The sequence below is a fragment of the Peromyscus maniculatus genome, chromosome 16 (genome assembly GCF_049852395.1).
Source record: "Peromyscus maniculatus bairdii isolate BWxNUB_F1_BW_parent chromosome 16, HU_Pman_BW_mat_3.1, whole genome shotgun sequence".
NCBI lineage: Eukaryota > Metazoa > Chordata > Mammalia > Rodentia > Cricetidae > Peromyscus > Peromyscus maniculatus.
The window spans coordinates 67,818,920-67,846,293 of NC_134867.1; the positions used below are offsets into that span (position 1 = coordinate 67,818,920).

At 36.5% G+C, this 27,374-nt stretch overlaps 1 long non-coding RNA gene and 1 pseudogene across 1 annotated transcript in view; both read right to left on the reverse strand.

Annotated features, from left to right (window-relative positions):
* The window catches only part of LOC143268938 (uncharacterized), a 174,215-nt gene that overhangs the window by 129,170 nt on the left and 17,671 nt on the right, over positions 1 to 27,374 (reverse strand). The gene's annotated exons all lie outside the window — the stretch shown is intronic.
* On the reverse strand, positions 23,978 to 25,277 carry LOC102907714 (large ribosomal subunit protein P2 pseudogene; annotated as a pseudogene).

The following is a 27,374-nucleotide window of genomic DNA, read 5'->3' on the forward strand; positions in this document are numbered from 1 at the left end:
AAATGAATCATCAGTAAGTAACTGGGAAAAGTGAACACAAACTGAATTTTCTACAGTCAGCCTTCCATATCTTAGTTCCATATCCATCAGCTTACCCAGCCACAAATAGAAAATACTACCTCCCAAAATTATGTCTATATAAAGCATGTATAGACATTTTTATTTTGTTATTTCCTAAACAATTTGGTATAACAACTATTTACACAGCATTTACTTGGTATTGTACTAACTAGGACATCACACTAATCTAGAGTTGATTTAAATTAATTGATGTACAGAGATTACATGAAGACACCGTGAAGTTGTTTATGAGACACTTGGGCACCTGAAAAGTCTGTTACCAACAGAGATCCTCAAGCATTTCATCATGGAGCCACACAAGATGGACTTACATTTCCATAGATCCCACATATACACAAATTACAAGGAAAAATGATAAAATTTGCTCCATTTTCCAAAAGTGAAATTAGTATAAAAAGGGACACTTGTTTGCTTCTCAGATTCAGCCTGTAAGACCATTCTAGTTCTGACAACATAAAGTGCCTATGCAAGTATATCAGCTCTAACTTCATTTTCAGAAAGAGGTAAGAGAGGAAGCAAAATGGCATTCTGGTGACTAAATTAAAGTATAACTGAGCATTTAAGCTACAGAAGATCAAGAAAATGAATAGCAAATTTTCCTCAAAAAAATCATCCATCTCTGTCTTTCCTCTATTAATATTACCATAAACTCATACCATCTAGGAATGTGTGCAGCATGTAGCAACCAGGTTCCCTTTTGTTGTTGATGTCCAATGTTTTCCTCACAAATAAGTGTAAACAAAATTCCAAATAATGCTACTAACATATTGTCTGTGCCAGCTCTTGGACCAAGTACCTTCTCATATTCCAGATCCAGGTAGCGTGACTTTCAAAGATCATTGAGTTCTATATTAGTTTTATATCAGTAATTCACAATATGTCCTTAAGAGATATAAAGAATCATGTTAGGAAGGTAGTGCAATGATGCTTGGCTTTTCTACAAATAATGGCTTTCATAATATATGCATATATATATATACATATGTATATATATATATGTATGTATATAAACAACAATTAATGAAAAATAAGTCCATAAATTTGAAGGAAAATAAGGAGGTGTAGCATGAATCTTAAAGAGTCTTTATTAATAAAATCAAACCTGAGCCAGATATTGGGGTGAACACGGGAAGGTCAGAGAGACAGAACAAGCCACAGCTAACCTCACCTGGCCAACTTCTCAGCTGGTCTTGTTTCCTCAGACTGGAAGCTTCTGTGTCCTCATCCCAATGACTCTCAGCTGAAATGTGTTGCTCGAAAGCCTGAAGCTTACCCAGCTAAAAGCTCTAGGTCCTCATGCCTTATATACCTTTCTGCTTTCTGCCATCACTCCCTAGGATTAAAAGCTTGCTTTCTGAGATTAAAGACATGAGTCGCCATGCTTGGCTGTATCCTTAAAGAGATGGATTTCTGCCTCTGGAATGCTAGGATTATAGGTGTGTGCTACCACTGCCTATCCTTTATGTTTAATATTGTGGCTGTTCTGTCTCTGACCCCAGATAAGTTTATTAGAGTGCACAATATTTTGGGAAACACAATACCACCACAAGGAGGGGCATATGGGAGGTTATGATGGAGAAAAGGAAGGGTGAAATGATATAATTGTGTTATAATCTCAAAAAAAAGAAATAGCATTTTTAAAGAACCTACTAATGGCCCATGCTGTGCTAGTAAATAATAAAACTTACACCTTTGAAGTAAACACATTTGAAAGGTTCTGGGTCATCAAATCACACTGAAATAATCTAGCTTTGGTTCTGCAAATTCTAAGCACCAAATCCCTTCTGAATCTGTATTAATATTCTTAAAATAAGGCACTAATTAATTACCACATGATACTAATAAAATAAACACTGTCTTAGTTAGGGTTTCTATTTCTGAAAAAAAAAAAAAAGACACCATGACCAAAAAACAAGTTGAGGAGGAAATGAGTTATTTGGCTTACATTTGAGCATTGCTGTTCATCACTGAAAGAAGTCAGGACAGAAACTCAAACAGGGCAGGATCCTGGAGGCAGGAGCTGATGCAGAGGTCATGAAGGGGTGCTGTCAATGGGTGTTGTCAGCCCATTTCTTGTAGAACCCAGAACCAACAGCCCAGAGATGGCACCACCCACCATGGGCTGTGCCCTCCACCATTGATCACTAAATGAGGAAATGCCTTACAGCTGGATCTCAAGGAGGTGTTTCTTCAGCTGAAGCTCTGTCCTCTGATGACTCTACTTTATGTCAAGTTGACAAAACCAGACAGTACAAATGCTTTGACAAACAAAAATGGGGGGGGGGCTACAAACAGTGACATATGAGGTGCCCATTATTAAGACTTTGAAAACTGGAAGAAAATCTTATTTGATGCAAAATTTAAAATACAGTATGTGCAAAAGTAAGGAGACACATAAAATATTCGAAGTTAGAGATTTAGTGTGTGTATGCATAAGGGCACAAAGTTGTTTGCAGAACACCAACCTGAAAAATCACTTCCAAAAATTAAACTGAATACCAAGATTAAAAATGGTTTAGAGACTTGCTTTTCAATGAAAAATACCAGATAATGAAATGTGAAATCACATTAGCAAGTTTAATCTCTCTGCTGTTACATGGTTTTACTGAGCACTAGACAAACCTTATGACAAATGCATTTAAATGGCATGTGGCAAGTATAAATCTGTTATTAAGGATGAGGCTCACAACTCCATATGGATTAGTGCTAGGTGGGGAATCAGGAGCCCCTGATTTTAGATAGATTTCTGCTACTTTATCGATATTAAGTTTGGAGCAAGTCACACTGTCTGTGGGGTTAGCTCCTTTAGTGATTACAGATAGAAATATGGCAGTTTGACAAATAGGTGATGAGTTTCCTAGGTGCATGTGTGCAAACACAGCTCACAAACTATAAAATGCTTTAGAAATCCAACAGATTATTATATACACTATGTTTATCAAATAAGATACACAGGAGGTGTTCTCTGTTCTGACTAAACAACATGTGAATATGAATGGCATGTCACAAGGAATTTAAAAGAACAAATCATCAAATTGACAGTGAGGCTCAGGATCTTAGAATACTCAGAGGAAGAGTGTTCATTTCGGTTCTTGGAAGCAAGATCCAAATATGGTGACCCACATGCAAACCTAGAGGCAAAGGTACCCACAGTAGAGCCCTTGTGTGTTAGCCTGAAGAACTCCACCTACCCAGGAGCCCTTGAAAACAATACACAATGGAATTTTATTCCACTGTAAAGAAAATAAAACTACAGAATTTGCAGGTAAGTGGATAGGCCTACAAAAAATTATACTTATGCAGGAAAACCAACCCAGAAAAACAAATGCTGTATATTTTCTCTTATGTGCCGATCCTAGCTTCAAAACTTTAGATTTTTGTGTGTAACTCAAAGTTTATGTACCAGACAGGACATTGAAAGATGTCATTGTGGAGAGAGAGGAAAAAGAGCTTAAGGAAGTGGGATAACAGTATACAGGTGATATGAAGGGAAAAAGAATAATCAGGGGATGGGGAATAGTTAAGGGAAGATGATATGATGGCAAAGAAAAGGGGCAGAAGGGCAGATAAGTGATTAAATATGTTTGAAAAGCCATACAAAACATATTATTGTATAAATTTTCATATATTGTTTCATATATATATATATATATATATATATATATATATATATATATATTGGAATTACCCCATACAGGGTGCTAATGCTCATTCCAGAAGCCATAGACTATTAAATCAAAAGTCCAGCCACAGGTGTGGGATATCTGCCTCTGCGTTGTTAATCAAAGGAGTCCAAGAGAACCACCACCCCACCTCCGCAAACAATACAGGTTGTTGCCATTACACTTGTCCACAGAATTTCAGAGTAAGACTGTTTTGCTTAAGACAACGTGCACCAGTCACAAGACATGGAGAAATCAAGCTGATACTGAACTAGAACTCTGGTCCCTAGTAGCTCTATTTTCATGGTGTTACAAAGTACTAGACAGGATCCCAAAAGAGAAAAGGTACTAACAGTCTTTCCAGCTGCAAACCCTGTGAACTACAATAAACTCATCCAGCAATATATGCCTATTGGCACAAGAGTGACACAAATTGAAGGGTAACCAACACCTGCCAGATTATATTTAAGGCCATATCAAAAGGAAGGAATTTGTAACCTTTACTATAAATCTATTCAAGAACCTGTGGCTAGAAATATCATAGAACCAAAGGAAGACCTACTACTACTATTTGCACAAATTAACATGGGATTAAACTACCTCCTAAATACTTATATTTATAGACATAGATTAATCCAGTTCCCAACCTTCATTAAAGAAGCTTATTTTTGCAATGAACATAGGTTATTGCAGAGAAGCACAAATGATCAGTGTAGAGAATAAGTAGCTGTGCCCAAATGGTAAAACGATATCATACCCCTCTCACCACAACTCAGAAAACACCAGGGAAGGGATAGAAAGATTATGAAAGCCAAAGGTCAAGAAAAACTGCTGTGAAATAGTCTTTTCTGAACATGATAGGGATGTTGCACTCATAAACTTTTAAGAGATATGGTTGCAGACACAAGACCTAAAGGAGATTAATCTAGTCAGCATTTCAATACAGATGTGACTGGGGCCTCACAGGGCCTCACTCCTAGTTTAAAAGCTACAAGTAATCTATGATGGGGCTCCTCATAAGTTGCCCATGTTACAGTGGACATTCACGTGCTTTGAGGTAACAAAATTGGTCTCTGTGGGTTATATATAGTTTTTGTTTATAAAAGGAAATAAAGTTGATGAGGTTGGGTATTGTAGAATATTATTTTAAGATGTGTTACATTTGTTTTTGCTGTAGCACATCTGTTTAATGATGCAAAGATGTGTTGCATTCTTTTATGTTGCATGAGTTTAACTCAATATTATGCCAAAAGAAAAATGGCAATGGGGCAGAAGAGGGACTGGAAATGACATATATGTGTGTTATATATGTATATATACATGTGTTATATATACATATAAATGTGTGTATATGTTTTATAAATACATGTATACATGTATGTATGTGTGTATATGTATAAATACTTATACATATATATCAGAAATCTGAGACATCCACTATTTACTGAAAGGCACAGTGGCCAGTGTGAAAAGAATATCTGCCAGTAAATGACCATGTCCAAACTAATAACAGGGTGGCATAAATCCAATAGTCAATTTTAAAGTGATTCCAACTTTCTCCTCTATCAGGTTCAGTGTAGCTGGATTTATATTGAGGTCTTTGATCCACTTGGATTTGAGTTTTGTGTATGGTGATAGATATGGATCTATTTGCAATCTTCTACGTGTTGACATCCAGTTATGCCAGCACCATTTGTTGAAAATGCTTTCTATTTTCCATTGTACAGTTTTGGCTTCTCTGTCAAAGATCTGGTGTCCATAGGTGTGTGGATTAATGGCAGGGTCTTCAATTCAATTACATTGGTCTACATGTCAGTTTTATGCCAACACCAAGCTATTTTTATTACTATAGCTCTATAGTAGAGCTTGAAATCAGGGATGGTGATGCCTCCAGAAGATGCTTTATTGTATAGGATTGTTTTAGATATCCTAGGTTTTCTGTTTTTCCATATGAAATTGAGTATTGTTCTTTTGCTCTCTTGAGGTCTGTGAAGAATTGTGTTGGGATTTTAATGGTGATTGCATTGAATCTGTAGATTGTTTTTGGTAAGATTGCCATTTTATTATGTTGGTTCTACCAATCAGGAAGTAGCCTAGGATGCATTGGCACAGGAAACCACCTCCTAAATATAACACCAGTGGCACAGACACTGAGAGTAACAATTAATAAATGGGACCTCCTGAAACTGAGACACTTTTGTAAGGCAAAGGACACAGTAAATAAGACAAAATGACAGTCGACATAATTGAAAGGGAGATATGATATATAAATATAGGATAAATATTTTACATTGCTATAGATTTTAGTTTATTGATACAAATTTAAAGTTAATTTTGTTATAATATATATATATATATATATATATATATATATATATATATTTCTACTCTTGTTTAAGGTATGTTTGTGCAGCTCATTTAAATTGAAATGGATAATTAAGAAATACAGATTAATAATTAGTCTTCTATGATAGTCAAACTTATAGTCATATTAAGTTTTCTAGACATACATAGATATAATTCAGTTAGGTAGGTAATCTTCAAACACTTCAAAGACCTACAGAATATGGCATTTAAAGTGTTTTAAAAACTTAGATTTTCTGGACAGTGAGACACGTCTGCTCCTGGCAGCACCAATTTACTTCAGAGAGGAGGATGGGCAATGAAGACACTCCATATAAAGTTTATCTTCTTCTTGGCAAAAATAGCCATTTGGGCAAGAAACTGTTCTTGCCTGGACTGCTTGACAAAATGCTGTATCAACTGGACATGCAGGACCCATTAGGAAGGTGACCACTGAACTTTGCAAGGCAAAATGATCCTTCAGGTTTCTGCCTCGCGGAGGAAACTGCCAGACACACACACAAAAAAAGCAAGTAAGAGTCTTTAGCCTGTGGGCTAAAGAATGGATACCCCAACGTTGCAGAAGAACTTTGGGTGACTGTCCAGGAAGCCAGCTGTCTCTCTCATTCTAGATTTTTGGAAGTTGCTTACAAGCTCTTCCTGTTTACTTAGATATGATATCCTTCTGAGGTCTTTGATGTAGTATCCTTGGTTATGATAAGAGATAAGATAGATATGAAACCTTAGACTCACAAATAGAGGATAGATAGGATATTTTCTTTAATTTTGCCAAACAAAAATAGACTAGATATTATAACTGTAATTCTTGCTTGATAACTGTTTTTTTTTTTTTTTTTTTTTTTTTTTTTTTTTTTTTTTTTTTTTTTTTTTGGTTTTTTGAGACAGGGTTTCTCTGTGTAGCTTTGCGCCTTTCCTGGAGCTCACTTGGTAGCCCAGGCTGGCCTCGAACTCACAGAGATCCGCCTGCCTCTGCCTCCCAAGTGCTGGGATTAAAGGCGTGCGCCACCAACGCCCGGCGATAACTGTTTTGATATATATAATTTTACTATGTTGAAGTTAAAACCTTCTTTTTAAATAGAAAGAAAGGGGGAAATGATGGGAATGTTGTTCTGTATGATGTGGATGTGGGTTGCTCTGATTGGTTGATAAATAAAACACTGATTGGCCAGTAGCCATTCAAGAAGTATAGTATGGGTGGGATAAGCAGAGAGGAGAATTCTGGGAAGAGGAAGGCTGAGTCAGGAGATGCCAGCCCATCATCCAGGGAACAGCATGTAATGGCACACAGGTAAAGCCATGGAACATGTGGGAACATATAGATTAACAGAAATGGGCTGAGTTTAAAAGTAAGAGCTAGTCAGTAGTAGGCCTAAGCTAATGGCCGAGCAGTTTTAATTAATATAAGACTCTGTGTGTTTACTTGGGTCTGAGTGTAATTTAAAGTGTTTAAAGATTACCTACCTAACTGAATTGTATCTATGTATACCTAAAAAACTTAATATGATAACAAGTTTGACTATTATAAATGACTAATTATTAATCTGTATTTCTTAATTATCCATTACAATTTAAATGAGCTGCACAAACACAATATCTTAAACAAGAGTAAATTTTATATGTATATAATAAATTTATTATTAGTAGTAGGCCTAATAATAAATTATATATATATATATATATATACACATACATACATATATATATCAGTATAACAAAATTAACTTTAAATTTGTATCAATAAACTAAAATCTATAACAATGTAAAATATTTATTCCATATTTCTATATCACAGAATGGGAAAAGATCTTTACCCACCCCACATCTGACAGAGGGAAGATCTCCAAAATACATAAAGAACTCGAGAAACTAGACAGCAAAATACCAAACAATTCAATTAAAAAGTGGGCTACCAATCTAAACAGAGAATTCTGAACAGAAAAATCCCAAATGGCCAAAAGACACTTAAGGAATTGCTCAGCATCTTTAGTCATCAGGGAAATACAAATTAAAATGACTCTGAGATACCATGTTACACCTGTCAGAATGGCTAAGACCAAAAATACTGATGACAGCCTATGTTAGAGAGGATGCGGAGAAAGGGAACACTCCTCCACTGTTTGTGGGAGTGCAAAATTGTACAGCCACTCTGGAAATTATTATGGCAACTTCTCAGAAAATTTGGAATCAATCTACATCAAGACCTAATGATACCACTCTTGGGCATATACCCAAGGAATGCTCAATCATACCACAAGGACACTTGATCAACTATGTTCATAGCAGCATTTTTATTTTATTTTATTTTATTTTACAATACTATTCAGTTCTACATAACAGCCATAGATTCCCTTGTTCTCCCCTTTCCTGCCCCCTTCCCTTCCCCCCAACCCACTCCCCATTCCCACCTCCTCCAGAGCAAGGCCTCCCTCGAGGACTGAGATCGACCTGATAGACTCAGTCCAGGCAGGTCCAGTCCCCTCCTCCCAGATTGAGCCAAGTGTGCCTGCATAAGTCCCATTATTCTTAATAGCCACAACCTGGAAGCAACCTACATGCCCTTCAACTGAAGAATGGATAAAGAAAATTTGGCATATATACACAATGGAGTATTTTTTTTTTCACAATGGAGTATCATTCAGCTGTAAAAAAAAAAATGACATCATGAAATTTGCAGGCAAATGGATGGAACTAGAAAATATCATCCTAAGTGAGGTAACCCAAACTCAGAAAGACAAATATGAGATGTACTCACTCATAAGTGGATACTAGATATAAAGCAAAGGATAATCAGACTACAACCCACAGCTCCAGAGAAGCTAGGAAACAAGAAGTACCATAAGATGGATGTATGAATCACCTTGAGAATGGGAAACAGAGGAGATCTCCATGAGTAAACTGGGGGGTGTCAATAGAGGGGAGAGGAAAGGTGATAAGAACATGAGGGAACTGGATGGTCGAGCTGGGTATGGGACAGAGTGAGAGAGCAATGAAAAAGATATCTTGATAGAGGGAGACATTATGGGGTAAGGGAGAGACCTGGTGCTAGGGAAATTCCCAGGAATCCACAAGGACGACCCCAAATTAGACTACTAGCAATAATGGAGAGGGTACCTGAACTGGCCTACCCTGGTAATCAGATTGGTAAATACCCTAACTGTCATCTTAGAGCTTTCACCCAGTAACTGATGGATGTAGATGTAGAGATCTGCAACCAAGCACCAGGACGAACTCCAGGAGTCCAGTTGAAGAGAGGGAAAAGGGATTATATGAGCAAGGGGGGAGGTCAAGATCATGATGGTAAAATCTACAGAGACAACTGAACCAAGCTCATAGTAACTCACAAACTTTAGATCAACAGCTGTGGAACCTGAATGGGACTGTACTAGACCCTCTGTATACAGGAGACAGTTGTGTAGCTGGGTCTGTTTGAGGGGCCCCTGGCAATGTGATCAGGATCTATTTCGGGAGCATGAGTTGGCTTTCTGGATCCCATTACCAATGGTGGGACAACTTGCTCATCCTTGAGGCAGAGGGGAGGGGCTGGGTCCTGCCTCAACTGAATGTATCAGGCTTTGCTGTCCCTGCCATGGGAGAACTTACCCTTTTGGAGGCACGGATGAGGGGTAGGTCATAGGGGGGAGGGTTAGGCGGGGGTCAGGGGAGCAGGAGGAGGGATGAGAGGGGATCTGTGTTTGATATGTAAAATGAACAAAAAAAAAGAAAAGAAAGGTTGTAGCTAGAGTTTTCCTGCTTTGCCCACAGTCAGGACAAATCTTTGTCACCCGCCAGTCCCACAGCCGCTCAGACCCAACCAAGTAAACACAGAGACTTATATTGCTTACAAACTGTATGGGCGTGGCAGACTTCTTGCTAACTGTTCTTTTATCTTAAATTAACCATTTCCATAAATGTATACCTTGCCACGTGGCTGGTGGCTTACCGGTGTCTTCACATGCTGCTGGTTATGGCGGCGGCTGCAGTGTCTCTCCGCCTCAGCCTTCCGCTTCCCAGAATTCTCCTCTCTCCTTGTCCCACCTACTTCCTGCCTGGCCACTGGCCAATCAGTGTTTTATTTATTGACCAATCAGAGCAACAGATTTGACGTACAGACCATCCCACAGCAAAAGGTTAATATTCTGGCTTCGATAGATAGATAGATGATAGATAGATAGATGATAGATAGATAGATAGATAGATAGATAGATAGATAGATAGATAGATAGATGATAGATAAAGTGATTCCAGCAATATGAGCTAGAACTTTCACCATGCCTAGAGACAGGGTGACCACACAGAGTGGACCCTTCATAGAAGAGAAATCAGACAACCCAGAGGGAAGGTCAAGAGCCAGGAAGTGGAAAGTAAACTACCATGTTTTAAACCTGGACTCAATGTGACAGAGAGATCGGTAAGGCTATTAAAAAAATCTTGACATGTGAGTATTTCCCCAAGAAGGCTCATTTGCAAAAATATTACAGTTGAAAGGGCCATATTCTTGAAAATATTGTTGAATAAAGAGCAAATTGACATCACTCAATACCAGTCAAAACATGCCAGAAAGAACCCACACACACACACTCAGAACCTTCACTAATCTATTTCAAAATAAGCTAAAAGTAGTAAATAAATTACAGCAGACACAAAAAGACAATGCAAGCCAGAAGACTCTGTGAAATGAGAAAGCATAGGACATAGTTATACCTAAAACAAAAATTTCAAATAAAGATTTAACTGCAAAGAATACAAGCAAGTATAGAATATAATATTGAAGGAAATAAAATGTGTAGAAGCATGGAAATAAAGGAAGAAAATAAAGAAAGAAAAAAGGGAAATGAATAAAAGTGTCAAATATTGAAGACAAAAATACTTCAACTTATAAGAAATAGGAAACTTTGAAGAATAAAAATAAACTAGCACACAGAACAAATCCAAATAATAATAACAATAATAATAATAACTTAAGGAAATATTCCTGAAGGAAGAGTACTAAAAGATCTTATATTAAACCTTTTTAAGTTAGGGACTGTAGAGATGGCTCAGTGATTAAATGCTCTGCCTACTATTCCAGAGAACCTGGGTTTGATTCCCAGCACCAACATGGAGACTCAACAACCATCTCTAACTCCAATCCCAGGGGATCTGATGCCCCCTTCTGGCCTCTCCAGATACTATATACACTTGGTGCATAGATATACGTGCAGGCAAAGCACTCATACATACACAGAAAAAAATTAAAAAGAAAAAAGTTAATATACCCTGTATTTAACAGACCCAGAAGAAACAACATAAAAAGTCTATATCAAATTACTACAATAAAGAAAAATATAAACATATGTCTGAAATGTAATAAAAAGGTAAAGATTGCTGTTTACCACTCTGGAGGATGTGGTACCTGGGAGAACAGAGCTAATAAGTAAGGCTGACTAAAGTCTCATGCAATAGCCAACTTTACTCAGAACATCAGACAATTTGTATTCTTAGGAATAAGAGGAGTAACATGAATAAAGTGTACAACCACAAGGACAAGCCACATTGGCAAAAAAAAAAGTTTTTCCATAGATGCATATACACAAATAACAGTAAGTTGTAATAAGTAATCTTAGGTAAACTCACTCCTATCCACTACACCTGGGAGGAGCACAAAAGCAGATTCCAAGAACAATTCTGTATTTTTGAAGAAATTGATATCACAAGACTCTTGCTTGTTTTCTTGGAGTTTTCTCATAAGCACCCAGAATTCTCCTCAAAAGACTTCATTATTGAACCATTTTCTGACAGACTGCTAAAGGAAAGAGGATGAAACATCCATCTGCCTTTTTAATAGCCATAATTAATACCTCAAGAAAATGAAATAGCATATTTAAAATCAAAAGAATGTATAGGCCAATGATTTTCTATTTTACCAAAAGTAAACATTTAGAAATGACTTTCATTGTGTTGGGTTATTACTTTCTTAAGATGTACTATATTGGTTCTTCTGTCTTTTTGAATAGCACATCCTTAAAATGGCACAGAGGGGTTTGGAGCACTCCTCTGAATTCAAGTGTAGGAAGACATCTAAAGAGTATATTTCCTCCCTGAGTGCTTAGTCACCAGATCCACCACCTTTCTGTCTTTCATTAGAAAACAAACAGGCTTCTAAGGGATAATAATATAACATAATATAAAATGAAATATAACATAATATAGTGATACAACAAAAACTAACACATTGGAATAGGACAAAATAACAAGCAAAAGGAGAAGAGCCCAAGAAATGGCACAAGAAGCAGATACAGCTGCAGAGACCCACACATTCTTATACACAGGAAAACACTAAATGGGAAGCTATAACATACAGGCAAAGGACCTGTAGGGTAAAAAGAGAGAAGAAGAAACAAAGATGGCAGCAGAAGGGGGCTGGACCTGAATAGTAGCTTGAAGAGGAGAAAACAAGGTCAACTCAAAACAGTTCATTCAGAATTGTGTATCCATTAGGAGAGAAAAAGAACATGCAGGTTATCAGTGTTGTCAATGGGGGGAAATAAAATGAGTAGAATCATACGGTAGGCAGAAGTCAACTCTTATAAGTACTTTAGGTCATGGTGAAGAGTTTGGGTTTTGTGTACAGTCTGATTGAAAGCCATTAGATGTTTTGAACATAAGCCTATTATAACCTGGCTGCACTATGAAATAAAGTACCTGCTGTTGGAACAAAAAGAGGAACATCATTAGCTTAACTGACTTTCATTTTCTGGTTTTAAAAGATAAATGGTACAAATATTAATTATAAAGAGTTTTGTAAGTTAAAAAGAACAATGCACACAAATTCTTTTTAATGGTATGTCATACAAATTGTATAATTGTAATAAATGTAGGGTCATTCTTTGTTTTACTTGTGTTTTCAGCCTTAATTTTCTAGAACAAGCCTGTGCTAATTGTTCTTTCTTCTGTGTGTCTATGGTATTTCTTACCTATAAAATCACTTTAATTTTTATATCATAATTATATTTAGAGTAGTGTGCACATATGCAGTATTCAGCAATTCAAAATTTTCCAATATACGCATGTAACAACTATGTGACATTCATGTATTATCCACAATATTTTAAGTGAGAGGCATATATAAAGGATGTAAACACAATATACTGGCTATGTTTTTGTCAACATGATGCAAACCTAGATATATCTGAGAAGGAAGAGCAACAATTGAGAAAATGCCTCCATATGATTGACCTGTACCAAGCGTGTGGGATTTTCCTAATTAGTAATTAATATGGGAGAGTCCAGCCTATTGTGAGCAATGCCAGCCCTGGGCATATAGTCCTGTGGTGGATAAGAAAGCAGATTGAGGAAACCTTATGGTGCAAGCCAATAATCAAAGTTCCTCCATGGCTCCTGCTACTGTTCCTGCCCCAAGTTCCTGCCCTGAGTTCTAGCCCTGACTTCCTTCTCTGATGGACTGCGATATGAAAGCATAAACCAAATAAGCATTTTTTTCTTGTATAATCATTTCTATGGACTATTAAGTTGATTTTAATAAACTCTTTGTTACTAGTGGAATTTTTTTTCCTGGATCTACCTATGGGAAATCAGAAAGTAGAACAATATCATGGCCTACAGGAAGTTTTGAGCTTGAGAGAGATAGAATAACCCACAGAAAAGAGCCAATAATTAATGCAATCATTTATAAATGAAACAAAGTTCAAAGGCAAGCATGAAAACAGTTCACATACCAGGGAATGACTCATTTAAACACACATGTGGCACCCACTACTCATGTGCCAGGAGCTTGAGCATCTGACTTTCTCAATCTGGCTGAGAGATCAAAACCTAAACACCCCAGATTAAACAGTTCAGACTCTGAATTGCTTTAATCCACATAAAGCAATAAATCTCCAGGATAAAAGACACATAAAATGGCAGAGTTTAATGAAAAGTCATGTGCAAGCCATGTTTGTGTGTGATTTATTGGACAAAGGGTGAAAGCTAAAAGCCCCTTCATTGCCTTCTTTGTTAATATTAATACAGAATTAGCAATATCATGTACTTCACAGTGTGCAGAAATAAACATGATCAATTTTTCTGACATTTCAGAATGCAGCCTAACATCAACTTACGGTGATATTTCCAAAAAAACAAAAATCACAAAGGGAACAAAATGAGATTGAATGCCATAGAAATGTTTTATTATTTTACAAACACAGCAGGACTGAAAGCTCATAACTACATAATTTTTAATACTGGATTGTGTTTTTTGTAGTGCCTCTCAAGAAAAATATCAAGAACACTTTTCAATACCACATAATTAAAACAAACGTTGGTTGCTCTGTTTTGCTTACTTTGCATTTGTGATTTATGTGTTTTGCTGGATACATAGTTAGAGCTATGTTGGCACTGTAGGAACAGCAGCAGACCCCTGCATGCCCCCAAATAGTGTAGAAAAGTGTTGCAAGCACAATCATTTACTGAGAGCAAATGGGTGTTTTCCGTAAACATATTATTAATGGGAGCATCAAATGCAATCTACATACTAATGCAGTCCAATATTCCACAGAATTGTCTGAGTGGTATAAGTGGTTTTCTCTCTTCAGTGGCCACTTCCTTCCACCTCCAGTTAATTCTATCTGCACTTAGGTCTCCACCATGCAAAGATCTGTCTGACTATTGCTAACACAGCAAGGAGGAATTATTCAGATGACAAAAACCAGCCTAACATTCTAATCTCTGACAGACCCATATCACCTTTTATTCAGTCACTTTATTCCCACAATAAAAAATAAATAAACATTAATCTCATCACTGTACAAATAGCTGTAAAGGTCTCCAGAATAACTCTACATGAAGTGAGCTGTTAAACAGACCTAACAAACATAGTATATGTGGTCAGATTCATGAAAAGCAAATTCATATGAATGACATTCGCCATTCTAAAGAAAAAAATCCAAACCTCAAAGAAAGAATTAAAAATATATTTCCTTGCTGGGAAAAGCAATACTCTATCACTTTTACACCGAGTCCAAAATAAGCATTTTTGGTGCAGATCTTCACTTGAGGTATACAGCCACTTGTACACAGAGGGTGTTAATATGGTTAGACCCATCTTTGATTAAGAGTAGACAGACTGCACAGGAATGGATGTTATCATAACTTACTGGCTTTGTGCCAGAATTTGTCACATGGCTAACAATTTCCCCACATCACAAAGAATACATCAAAGCACTTCATGGTTTGGGGGTGGGCAGAAAAAAATTACATAAACTAAATGATTTTATAAAGGACGAATATATCCATTTGCTTAATATGCTATTGAGAGTCCATAAAATGTTTTCATAAGCCAAAGAAAATGTCTAATGGTTGTGGAATTTTTATACATTCATCTCTGTGTGCTTTATTCTGTCAAAACTGTGATTCTTCAATAGGCATATGTATTAATGACATTAATATATACTCCAATAGAGCAAATAATTTTAATGATTCATCAGACTTAGGACCCTTAAGCAATAACTTAAGTGTGTGTGTGTGTGTGTGTGTGTGTGTGTGTGTGTGTGTGTGTGTGTTTGGTATTGGAGATTGAACCCAAGGCCTTGCACATGCTAAGCAAGCACTCTACCAATGAGCTATGCCCTCAATACTGAGAATATTCCAAGGCTCTAAAGGTGATCCGTAAGATCAAAAGTGATAAATTATGCACTTTAATGAATTCCAAGGTATAGTCTTATCTGATTTATTACTATTCTTTAATTTATATAAATATTTCAATATGAGTATTTATATGGAAAACATATCCTTTCCTGCCATGTTGCTACTTACTTGCTGTGTGTCTGGCCTCCACACCAGTTTACATGGCATGGCCTTTTCTTTCTCTCATCCATTTTCTCCCCTAGGAAGCCTCTAAAGTACATACAGCTTGCCTCCCTAGGGATTTTTTTGAAATCTATTGAGCTCTTTGAAATGCTATTGTGTAGTGGGTAGCCATTCCAGCTTGGTTCTGGAAGTTCCAACCCCCATTGAGACTCTGGCAACTGTCAGGCCTACGAGGCGGGGCGAGGGGAGGCGCCGGGGGACCCGAGAGCTGGATGGGTCAGCACTCTCTCTGGGCGCTCTCGGTGCCGGGACGCTGACCGGTGCAGATTGACTGTGCAGAGCTCCGGAGAACACCGTTGGACTGCGTTACACCTTCCCCAGACCCTGCGACCTACCCATTACTTAATTTGTGAGTTACGCCATTAAATAAATATCCTTTTAACTACGTGGAGTGGCCAAAATAATTTCTCCAATACTATTGTAATCACCTTGAGCTTCTGTTATAACTCATTCTCAAAATATTTTATTAATGAGACTAAGAACCCCAAGATAGGATCCACAGTATCCCCTGCATCAATTCTAGGTTCGGTCAAGTTGAGAATACTGATAATCACAGTAGCTTGTGTTATAAAGAGATTTCATTTTGGGTGCAGTCATTAAATTTAATTTAATTGAGATAAATAACATATGAACTTATTTCATCACAAGCATTTGTTATCTTTTCTGAACACTTCATAGATGCAAAATAAAAAAATTTCCAATGTAACATTTTTCTTTTTGAATATGTTCATATCATTTCAATTTGTTAATTCATATTGAAATAGTTCACTCTTGTCTCTTTCATAAGTTTTTCTCCAATTTCTGAAATCCACACTTATTGCTCTCCCCTCTCCAGATTCTTTTCACAATTACTGTGATATTCCATCACAAAGCTGTGATAGTTCACCAATGTGAAGTCCATTTCAATGCTAGGTAAGGTTAAAGATACCTGATTAGCTCAGAACAGTTACAAATCCCATGTGCTAACAATATGTCTTTGTCCACAAAGAAAAAAATCAACTAGAAAAGTTTTCACCCTCTTCACTTTCTACAAAATTCTAATAAATATTCATAGCATGCGTGAGACAGTCACAAGTGTTTGTTGAATGAGTAGAAGGGAGGTAAGGAGAAGAAAGATGGAAGGAAGATAGAAGGAAATGGGAAGAGGAAAGAAGAGGTAAAAAGAAGGAAAAGAAAGAGTGACAAGAAAAGGAGGGGAAATAGTTTAATTAAAAGAAAAAACTAAAACCTTAAAATACCATCAAAAAGACTGAATTATACCCTGCCTCTCCTGACAAGAAATCCATACATTTAAAGTCCCCACTCCAATTGTGACTATTTGGAGTAAGGAAAGAAAGGTTAACTGGCACACTGAGTGTGCTCCTGATTCCAGTTGTATTGTCCTTAACAAGAGGGGCTGCAGCTTGCTCCCTCCTGTCTGTGATATGCGGTCACAGTGAAAGTGGGGCCCTTTGCAGGCAAGAAAGACTTCCATCGCCCAAAATGAAACCAGAATGTGATCTTAGAACTGTGCCAGAGTAAATACTTATTGTGTGAGCTCTTGGTCCTATAGTATTTTATTGTAGCTTCCAAGATAGTAGGAGCTGCTAAGTTCCACTGAGGAAGGTAAAGCGGTAGAATAGCACCCTACACTACCATGAAGTCAATAAAGGTGCCGTCTGTCTCTCTCTGTGTCTCCCTCGTCCATGTATCAATACAATATTAAAAAGTCTGAACAGGCAAGAAAAATGTCTCAGTAGGGCCTGGGTGTATTATCCAAATAACAAAGAACAAAAAACTCACAGGGGAAAGGAATTGACTCATTGAATAGGCTAAGATGTGTTTAGTGTATTCTGTTTACACTAAGAAATGGGGGTGGTTTACTATATTTAGAATTCAAGTAGTTAGAATCTAAATATCCTCTTACTTCTTCTAAAATTGAAAATCCTTGTATTCCAACATACCTTTTGCCCAAGGATTTTCTTTGGCTGAATTTTATTGCTAACATTTAATGGAATACAAATTAATTTCTGTGGTTTAATTGTAAGCGAATTAAGGGCAGCAACAACTTTTTAAAACTCAATAGCTGAAGTGCCCCAGAAATTATTATCTGGAAACAATATCCAAAAACTATGGTCCTATTACATTAGAAATTGTTACAATGAATAAGCTGAAAGCTACTAAATTAAAAACTTTAAAAAATGAATTGTATAGAACAGTAAGTCTTAATAAAGTTTTTTAAGAAAAAGGAAATGGGTACATTGTTAAGCTTTTCATACAATGATTAGACAAATTTCAAATATTATACTGATACTATTCCACTTATGAAAGTCACAAGCGTATTTTCCAAAAAATTCTCTTACTGAGCATGAAATCATACAAAATATTTTGCAAGGAAAATAAGAAAATGTCAATCCAGTGGTAGCAACACACCCCAGGGACAAGCAGCCAGAGCTATACCTCCAAAGGGTAATGGAAATGGACACAAACTGATGTATTTTCCAGCAGATTCTATTTTACTTTACTTCAGAAATAAAATAAGAGGAAAATATTAATTAACCACTGGATCACTCAAACAGAACATCTGCTACCCTGGGCTTCTCCATCTTTGACACAGCATGATTCATGGAATCTTTGACACAGCACAGGGAGATAAACAAAAATGATAAGTGGCTGCATACCTCCTACCATGGCCAGCTGCCCCAGGGCTATGCATGTTTGTCTAGTCACTAAAACAGAAATGTGATCTATGACAGTATGCAAAATTTAGGCACATTTAACTGCCACATACCAAATAAATTTAACAAATATTCATTGAATGTGTGCTGTCCACAAGGCCCCATTTTGATTTGTTTTACTTTTATTAGTCAATAATAATTTCATGTATCTATGGGATACAATGTGATATTTTGATGGATATAAAAATTGTATTGTATATGCTCATTTTTTTAATGATTTGAACAGCAGGTGAATTTGACTTCTAGGCTAAATACCAATGTTGATGTGTAACAGACCCAGTCACTAAACATGAGCAAAGAATGACTTCTAAAACTACATAGGTCTAGAAAATGGTAAAATGGAAACATAGCTCATTATAAATACTGTTTTATATTCACTCTAGAAGTTTTTTAGACTAAAGAGTTTATTGAGTAAAGTTCATAATAATCTATTAAAATATAAGAGCTATAACGAGAAATTATGTTGACTGTGGTACTTCAAGAATTTAATTAGATAGAAAAATGTCTAAAGATCTGGAAAAGAGAAAACAATGAAATTCAGAACATAGAAGGTATGAGGAGCAAAGAGTTTCCATGACAAAGATGAGAAATAAAGTAAGATGCAAATACACATAATCAAGAGAAGAACAACACAACTTCATGACTAGTTATGTATGGTTTTGGATGTAAGGAAAAGTAAAGATGTATACCAGGTTGTTATCAAAAACATAGCATGCATGTGATATTATTAGAGATATATGGGAAGAATGAAAAACCAAATTTTATACATTTTAATAGCTTAAGTGAGAGCTATGTGAAGTTAAGCATAAGAATTCAAAGGAGATAGTGATAGTTTCAAATTATTTTTATTATCTTATTTTCTTATTATATTTATTGAGATTGTTGTTATTTAGAAACAAGGTCTTACTATGCAGTCTAGACTAGCCTCAAACTCAAAACCCCCTACCTTATAGCCTCCAAAGCCTGAGATTACAAGGCAGCACTTCCACACCCAGCTAGTAAATAAAACTGTATCAATCTAGTTGCAATACTATTAAAATGGAAAAATGTATATATACATCTACATATATACATATATAGATGTATATATAAATATATAAATATACAGATGTATATATACATATACATATATGTGTGTATGTATGTGTGTATAATTGACATGCAATATAAAAAAGTATATCCCATGATTATCTTTCATTTTTGTATGAATTACTTATTCAAATAACATTCAGTAAATTTTAAATTTATAATGTACTGAAAGAGAGGCAAGCTATGGAAGACAAGATTAAAAGAGCTCCTGACTTTGAGCTTACAGCACAGTGTAACAGATTGTCATTAGATAAAATGGCATGCAAATACATATATAATTGTTAACTGTGGCTAAATAATTGAATTCAAGTTTTAAGTTACATGAGAAATTATGACTGTCAAATCACAAATCTGCTATGTAATAAATCCTTGATATTAAAATACTCAAGGAACTATAGTCAAGTCATATTTAATGTTCAATGTTGGCCTTAACTAGAGATTTACATTTATAATTTTAATTGCAAACTATTTTATTGCTACTGAGAAATTTATTATTCAAATGAACAGGGAGAACTAGGTCATGCAGGTGTCCCTTTCAAAAGAGGCCAATAATATTCTCCACCCTTGCTGTCACTAAAGCTTTCTAGTTCTCTACTTACAAATCTGTCTCCTTCTTGATTATAAACTAATTGAGAACACTAAGGGGAACTTACATATTAGTTTTTCTGTAATATGTAACATATGTCTGAAACATGGAAAGCGTGATAAAATTAATGGGTAAATAAATGAATAAATGCCTATTAGTAGGAAAAATTATTAGGATACTTTTCATATTTTTAAATTCTCAACCTTTATCATCATTATAAAACTATTACTAAGCCTCTGCCATAGATTGAGAACTGTGAGAATTATTGGGTTACAAGGAAACTTAAATGTAGTAAATAGTTTCAAAGAACTTAAAATTTACCAACATGAACATACAGATTGCATAGATTTTCGTGTTTTGTGACTGTACTCACAAATAGCAGTTTTTCTTAAACGCATAATAATCTGTGAGAAAAGACTCCAGAGTTAACCTATGATAGGGGAATAAAGTCTCCCCCAGACTCCACGAGCTAACAAATAAAAGCCCCAGTGTCAGGAATGAGTTGTTGGCTCGAGGAGTCTCATAGACCCCCATACATTACAGGCTACTGACAATGCTTTTGGTTAGCCTCCAGATCTTGGCAATAAGACCTTATTGCTGAAGACCCTTGAGTCATAACATGGAAAAATCAAGCTGGTACTATCTAGAAATTTCATTGCTACCAGCTATCTTTCATGGTGCTGGAAGGTGCCACGAAAACTACCAGGGGAGAAAAACAGTCATCTATCTACCCAGCTATGAACTCTATGAGCTACAATGACTGGACTGGCAAGGTATGTCTACTATTGAATTGGTGTTTCTGGCACGACTATTAGGGTGTTTGGCCATCCCATCACCAGAGTAGGTCAGTTCTGGCTGTCTCTCGACCATTGCCAGCCATCTATTGTGGGGGTATCTTTGTGGATTTCTGTGGGCCTCTCTAGCACTTTGTTTCTTCCTTTTCTCATGTGGTCTTCATTTACCATGGTCTCCTATTCCTTGTTCTCCCTCTCTGTTCTTGATCCACCTGGGATCTCCCGCTCCCAAAGGCTCTCTTTCCCTCAACCCTCACCCTTCATTACTCCCACTCATGTCCAGGTTGTTCATGTAGATCTCAGCCATTTGTCCGTCATTGGGCAATCCTCGTGTCTTTCTTGGGATCCTGTTTTCCAGGTAGCCTCCCTGGTGATGTGAGTAGCAGTCCAGTCATCCTTGTTCCACCTCTATGAGTGAGTACATACCATATTTGTCTTTCTGAGTCTAGGTTACCTCACTCAGGATAATTTTTTTTCTAGATCCATCCATTTGCCTGCAAACCTCATGATGTCATTGTTTTTCTCTGCTGAGAGTATTCCATTGTGTATATGTGCCACAATTTATTTATCCATTCTTCAGTTGAAGGGCATCTAGGTTGTTTCCAGGTTTTGGCTATTACAAACAATGCTGATATGAACATAGCTGAGCAAGTGCTCTTGTGGTATGATTGAACATTTCTTGGGTATATGCCCAAGAGTGGTATAGCTGGATCTTGGGGGAGATTGATTCCCAATTTTCTAAGAAAGCGCCATATTGATTTCCAAAGTGGTTGTACAAGCTTGCATTCCCACCAGCAGTGGAGGAGAGTTCCCCTAGTTCCACATCCTCTCCAGCATAAAGTGTCTTCAGTGTTTTTGATCTTAGCCATTCTGACAGGCGTAAGGTGGTATCTCAGAGTTGTTTTGATTTGCATTTCCCTGATGATTAGGGATGTTGAGCAATTCCTTAAATGTCTTTCAGCCATTTGAGTTTCCTCTGTTGAGAATTCTCTGTTTAGTTCTATAGCCCATTTCTTAATTGGACTGTTGGGCATTTTGATGTCTAATTTCTTGAGTTCCTTATATATTCTGGATATCAGTCCTCTGTCACATGTGGGGTTGGTGAAGATCTTTTCCCATTCTGTAGGCTGTCGCTTTGCCTTGTTGACCCTAGCCTTTGCTCTACAAAAGCTTCTCAGTTTCAAGAGATCCCATTGACTGATTGTTTCTCTCAGTGTCTGTGCTATGGTGTTATATTTAGGAAGTGATCTCCTATGCCAATGTGTTCAACACTACTTTCTACTTTCTCTTCTAGCAGGTTCAGAGTAGCTGGATTTATGTCGAGGACCTTGATCCACTTGGACTATTTGCAGCCTTCTACACATTGATATCCAGTTATGCCAGCACCATTTGTTGAAGATGCTTTCTTTTTTTCATTGGCTTCTTTGTCAAAAATTGTATGTTCATAGGTGTGCAGGTTAATGTCAGGGTCATCAATTCGATTCCATTGGTCCACATGTGGGTTTTTATGCCAATACCAAGCTGTTTTTATTACTGTAGCTATATAGTAAAGCTTAAAGTCAGGGATCATGATGCCTCCAGAAGTTGTTTTATTGTATAGGATTCTTTTGGCTATCCTGGGTTTTTTGTTTTTCCATATGAAGTTGAGTATTATTCTTTCCAGGTCTGTGAAGAATGGTGTTGGTATTTTGATGGGGACTACATTGAATCTGTGGGAGTGGGGGAGAACAAGGGAATCCGTGGCTGATATGTAAAATTAAATTAATAATTAAATTTAAAAAATGAAAAAAAGAGTTAAGATCCACAAGTTAGAGAGAGAAAAAAATAAAATAAAATAGAAAAAAAGAAATGGTGGCACTAATGTCATAGGAGTATCCAACAACTTTTTGATTAAATTTAAGGCCCACTCTACAAGATGAAATCCATACTTGGAACCATAAATGGGGCCAAGAACCCCAAAGTAGGTAGGTCATAGCCCCTAGGGAATAGCCTACTCCTTTTATTCTGCTAAATAGACATAGTATTAAACCAACCTCTAAAGATTTGGCATTATATTCATAGGTGACTGCATCTCTCAAACTGTATCATAGAAGCTTCTTTTGGCAGTAATAGATAATTAACACAGAGACCTGCAACTGGCCAATGTTCAGAGAATAAAAGATTGTAGAGTTCTTATCCCTAGTGTGATATTTATGCCACACTCACTATTCCCAAGGCTCAAAGATCATCACAGAAAGGCAGAATGATTGTAAGACCCAGAAGCAGTGAATGATTTCAGCAAAACTGTTTTCCAGACTCAACAGTGCAGTTCCACATATGAACTGATCGCAGCTATGGCTGCATCTGCAAAACCTTCACAAAATCAAGCTAGACAAAATCCCAGCTTGGATGGGAAAAGAAGGTAGGAAGTTCCACCCCAAGGTGAGGAGCTTTTGACAATTACTAGTGTTGTGAGAGGGAGGGTCAGTTTTCTTCAGCAATAGAGCTCCTGAGAAAATACTCTTGCTTTAGTAGAACCTCTTATACTCCCAAACATAGTGGCAAAACTTAGTAGACTCTTGAATGATTTTTAAAGGAGAGGACACATAAAGTTGAGAGGGAATGGTGGTGAGGGGGTGGAAGGAGAATGGGGAGCAGAGTTGGTTTAAAAAAAACATATCCTAGCCGGGCGGTGGTGGCGCACGCCTTTAATCCCAGCACTCGGGAGGCAGAGCCAGGCGGATCTCTGTGAGTTCGAGGCCAGCCTGGGCTACCAAGTGAGCTCCAGGAAAGGCGCAAAGCTACACAGAGAAACCCTGTCTCGAAAAAACCAAAAAAAAAAAAAAAAAAAAAAAAAAAAAAAAACATATCCTATGAACAAATGAACTGCTAAAGTAGAAAAGAACTAAAAGGTGTATATGCCTTTTGCTAATATTAGTATTTATATAAGCATTTTGAATAATTTGTGTAATTTTCTTTCTTCTATAAATGCAGGTTACTTTAAATACACAGAATGATAGCTGATGACTTCAAATCATGTATTTAAAGTTGTATTTCAAGTGCATACATCAACTTAACATGAGGAATAAAGGATGATCATTTAATTTGCACAAACATCTACTACTAGAAGCCCTCCAAGAGCTGCAGCTCATATCCTTCTTTGAGAAAAACCCTTCTTCTACCTCTCGCCATGTTCCTAGCCTACCTTCTCAGTCACGAGTAGGAAGATCCCTTACCAAAGCAGGTGCATTGTATTTTTCCAAGAAAACATGATGTGAAATTAAGAGTGAGACACATGGTACCATTAGGAACATTAATTAAAAGAAACTCACCAACTTATTTTACCAAGGACCCAGGAGTCACATGAACCTCTTATTTCTGAAATGTGTGTTCTGTGTCATGAGGCCCAGTGTCCTACAAGATAATTCTTTAAAAAATAAACGCTAGCTAGGCAAGGTCTACAGAAACACTACCACAGGAGCTGGGAGCATGAGACAGAATGATTGGGTTTGAGATCATCCTGGTTTATATAACTAGTTCAAGCTAGCCTGAGTGACATAGGAAGACCTGCAATGCAGCTCAGTGGTAGAGAATATTCCTAGCATGGGCAAGGCCCTGAATTCAATACCTAGTACTATAAGTAAATATTAATTTCTTAAGTAAAATACATAAATCCTCAAGTATGGAGAATTCTTAATTTTTACTTTCATAAAAGCTAGGAAATAGTGCTCTCCCTTTCAAATCTTCTTCATTTATTATAAAGGAAGATTTTTGTTTTCTGTTTTTGTTTTCAAGATTCATAAAAAGGCTTTATTTGAAGGAGAGCTGGAATTTAATCTAACAAGCCAAGTCCCATGTCATTATCTGACTCCTTGGACTCCTTCTCTTCTCCTCTGCTGCAGCTGGGGCAGAACCAGACACAGGACCTGCAGAACCAGGGTGCAGCAGAAACAGACACAGCCCCACCAGCAGGCACCTTGGCAAGCTTGACAACACCCTTGGTAATAAAAGTCTCATTTTCTTTTCCCATTCAGCTCACTAATGACCATGTTGAGCTAGTCATCATCCACCTCAATGCTCATGCTGTCTAAGATCTTCTTGATGTCTTGGTACTGGAAGAGGCATTTCCCCCAAGGGTGGCCAGCAGATAAGAAGCTATGTAAGTACATAGTGCAAGTCAGCTGTCGGAGACAGGCCTCATATGTGCGATCTTAGTGGCATCCTAAAAGGTAAATTTTTAAAAAGAAAAATAGTAATAGTCCTTTTAATCTTGCAGAAGTAATGTATTTAGATAAAAAAAGAATAAAATGAATAAATAGAAATGTAAAATTTTAGAGTTTAAAAGAGCCAAGTTTTTCAATCTGCAAAATCACATAATTAAAATGACATTTTTGATAAGTAAGAAAATATCAACCCAATTAACAATGGATGCATGACACAGTAATGACAAGTGGGATTTTTATATTAAGTTAAAATTCTTGTGACAGATTGATTAACTGGTGTCCAACACCACCCATTGATGTTGAAGCAAGAACTTCAATCTAGATACTGGAAGGTTAATCCTACCCTCTAAAACTGCTTTTTTAAAGCCTAAAATGTGCCACTTTTAACAGAAGTTATTTGTGTTAAAGAGTTATAACACAATAAAGTAGAAGTAGAATCCACTGACAGATAAGCAACTTTGTGACTGTTCTAATTAAGATGACTATTTTTCTCTTTTTGAAAAAAATTTTATTAAACATATTTTTGACAATTTCATGCATGTATGTAGTATATTCTGATTCTTATCCCTAACCTCTTTTATCTCTCTCCTACCCCATATCAATATGCTTCCTCCTCACCAGTTACACTCATGTCCTTTTGTGACCCCCTGAGTTTAACCAGGGCCATGTGTGTGACCATGTGTTTGTAACTAGACACTAGAATGTAGTGGGCTCACTAACAGGGACACAACTGAAGACAACTCCAAGAATCTATCAGCAACCAATATTAAATATGCAGTGGAGTGGGGGAAGTGGGGCCCTGAGCTTCAAGTCTAAGCATGATAGATTGTTGATAAGGCCAGTTCAGATAACCACAACTGCTTTGAGTTTGTGATTACAATGACTATACCATGCCCAATAACAAGGGATGTGGTATAAGTGGAAACTTCTGGACAGGGAGAGTATGTAGTAGGAGGAGTTTAGGCAAAAAGAGATGCCAGGAAGACACCAGGGGCCAGACAGACAGACATGGAGGCAGCAGGAAAGTAGGACATACAGAATGAAAAAAAGGTAAAAAGCCCCAAGGCAAAACATAGATGAACAGAAATAGAAACAGGTTAAATTAAGTTAAAAGAGCTAGTGGGACAAGCCTAAGCTAAGACCAAGTTGTAATTAATAATAAGTCTTAGTGTCTTTATTTTGGAGCTGGTTGATAGCTCAAAGAAAATTCTAACTACACATGCTAACTAAGGTGGTAGGTAACAACATGGAAATTTCCCATCTCTTTGTAAGTCACTGCTTCATAAAATTTAGTATTAGCCATAAAAAGAATTGTCATATATTTGAATTTACTTTTTCATGAGTTGAGATGTGTATAAGAAAGTTTTATTTGTTGAAAAGCATAAAAAATATTTTAGTCTCATCATTGCTTACAAATATGTGTGCATATGAAAAAAATCCAATGTAATCCTTATATAGTCCTTAATATACTGATATATTCAGTATACCTATTATTATTGCATACATGACTATTATCTGTTCAAAATGATATAAAAATAAAAAATGTAAATACTATGATAACAGAATTTTAGGCTCAGTATAAAAACTAAAATTACTACAAATAATATTATTTATGTCATTATTTCAACCATCAAATCAACAGTCTTATGAACTACAACAGTATAAAACACCATCTATACATTTTAAACACAATATGTTTTATTTCAAATAAGAGCCAATTTGCATTTATGCCTCATAAATCATTTTCATATAACATGTTACCATTTATTCAGCTTTAGCATAGATAATTGGTTAAAGAAAGTAAATAAGTTCTTTTTAAGTCTAAATTCAATCCGAATGAATTCAAATTAATCTTTAATCTCAATTTAGCTTTTCTGGCTCCTTACATTTGGAATTTAAGAAAGGAAGAGAATGGCAAAGGCACAAATGAAATAGTTGAGGCCTGACTTTCTAGTAGGCGACTTTTCTCTCAGCCAACTGTTGCTTGTTTTACAGTATTTTCAAAGTAACATTAGGTATCTGTGGTGGTAATC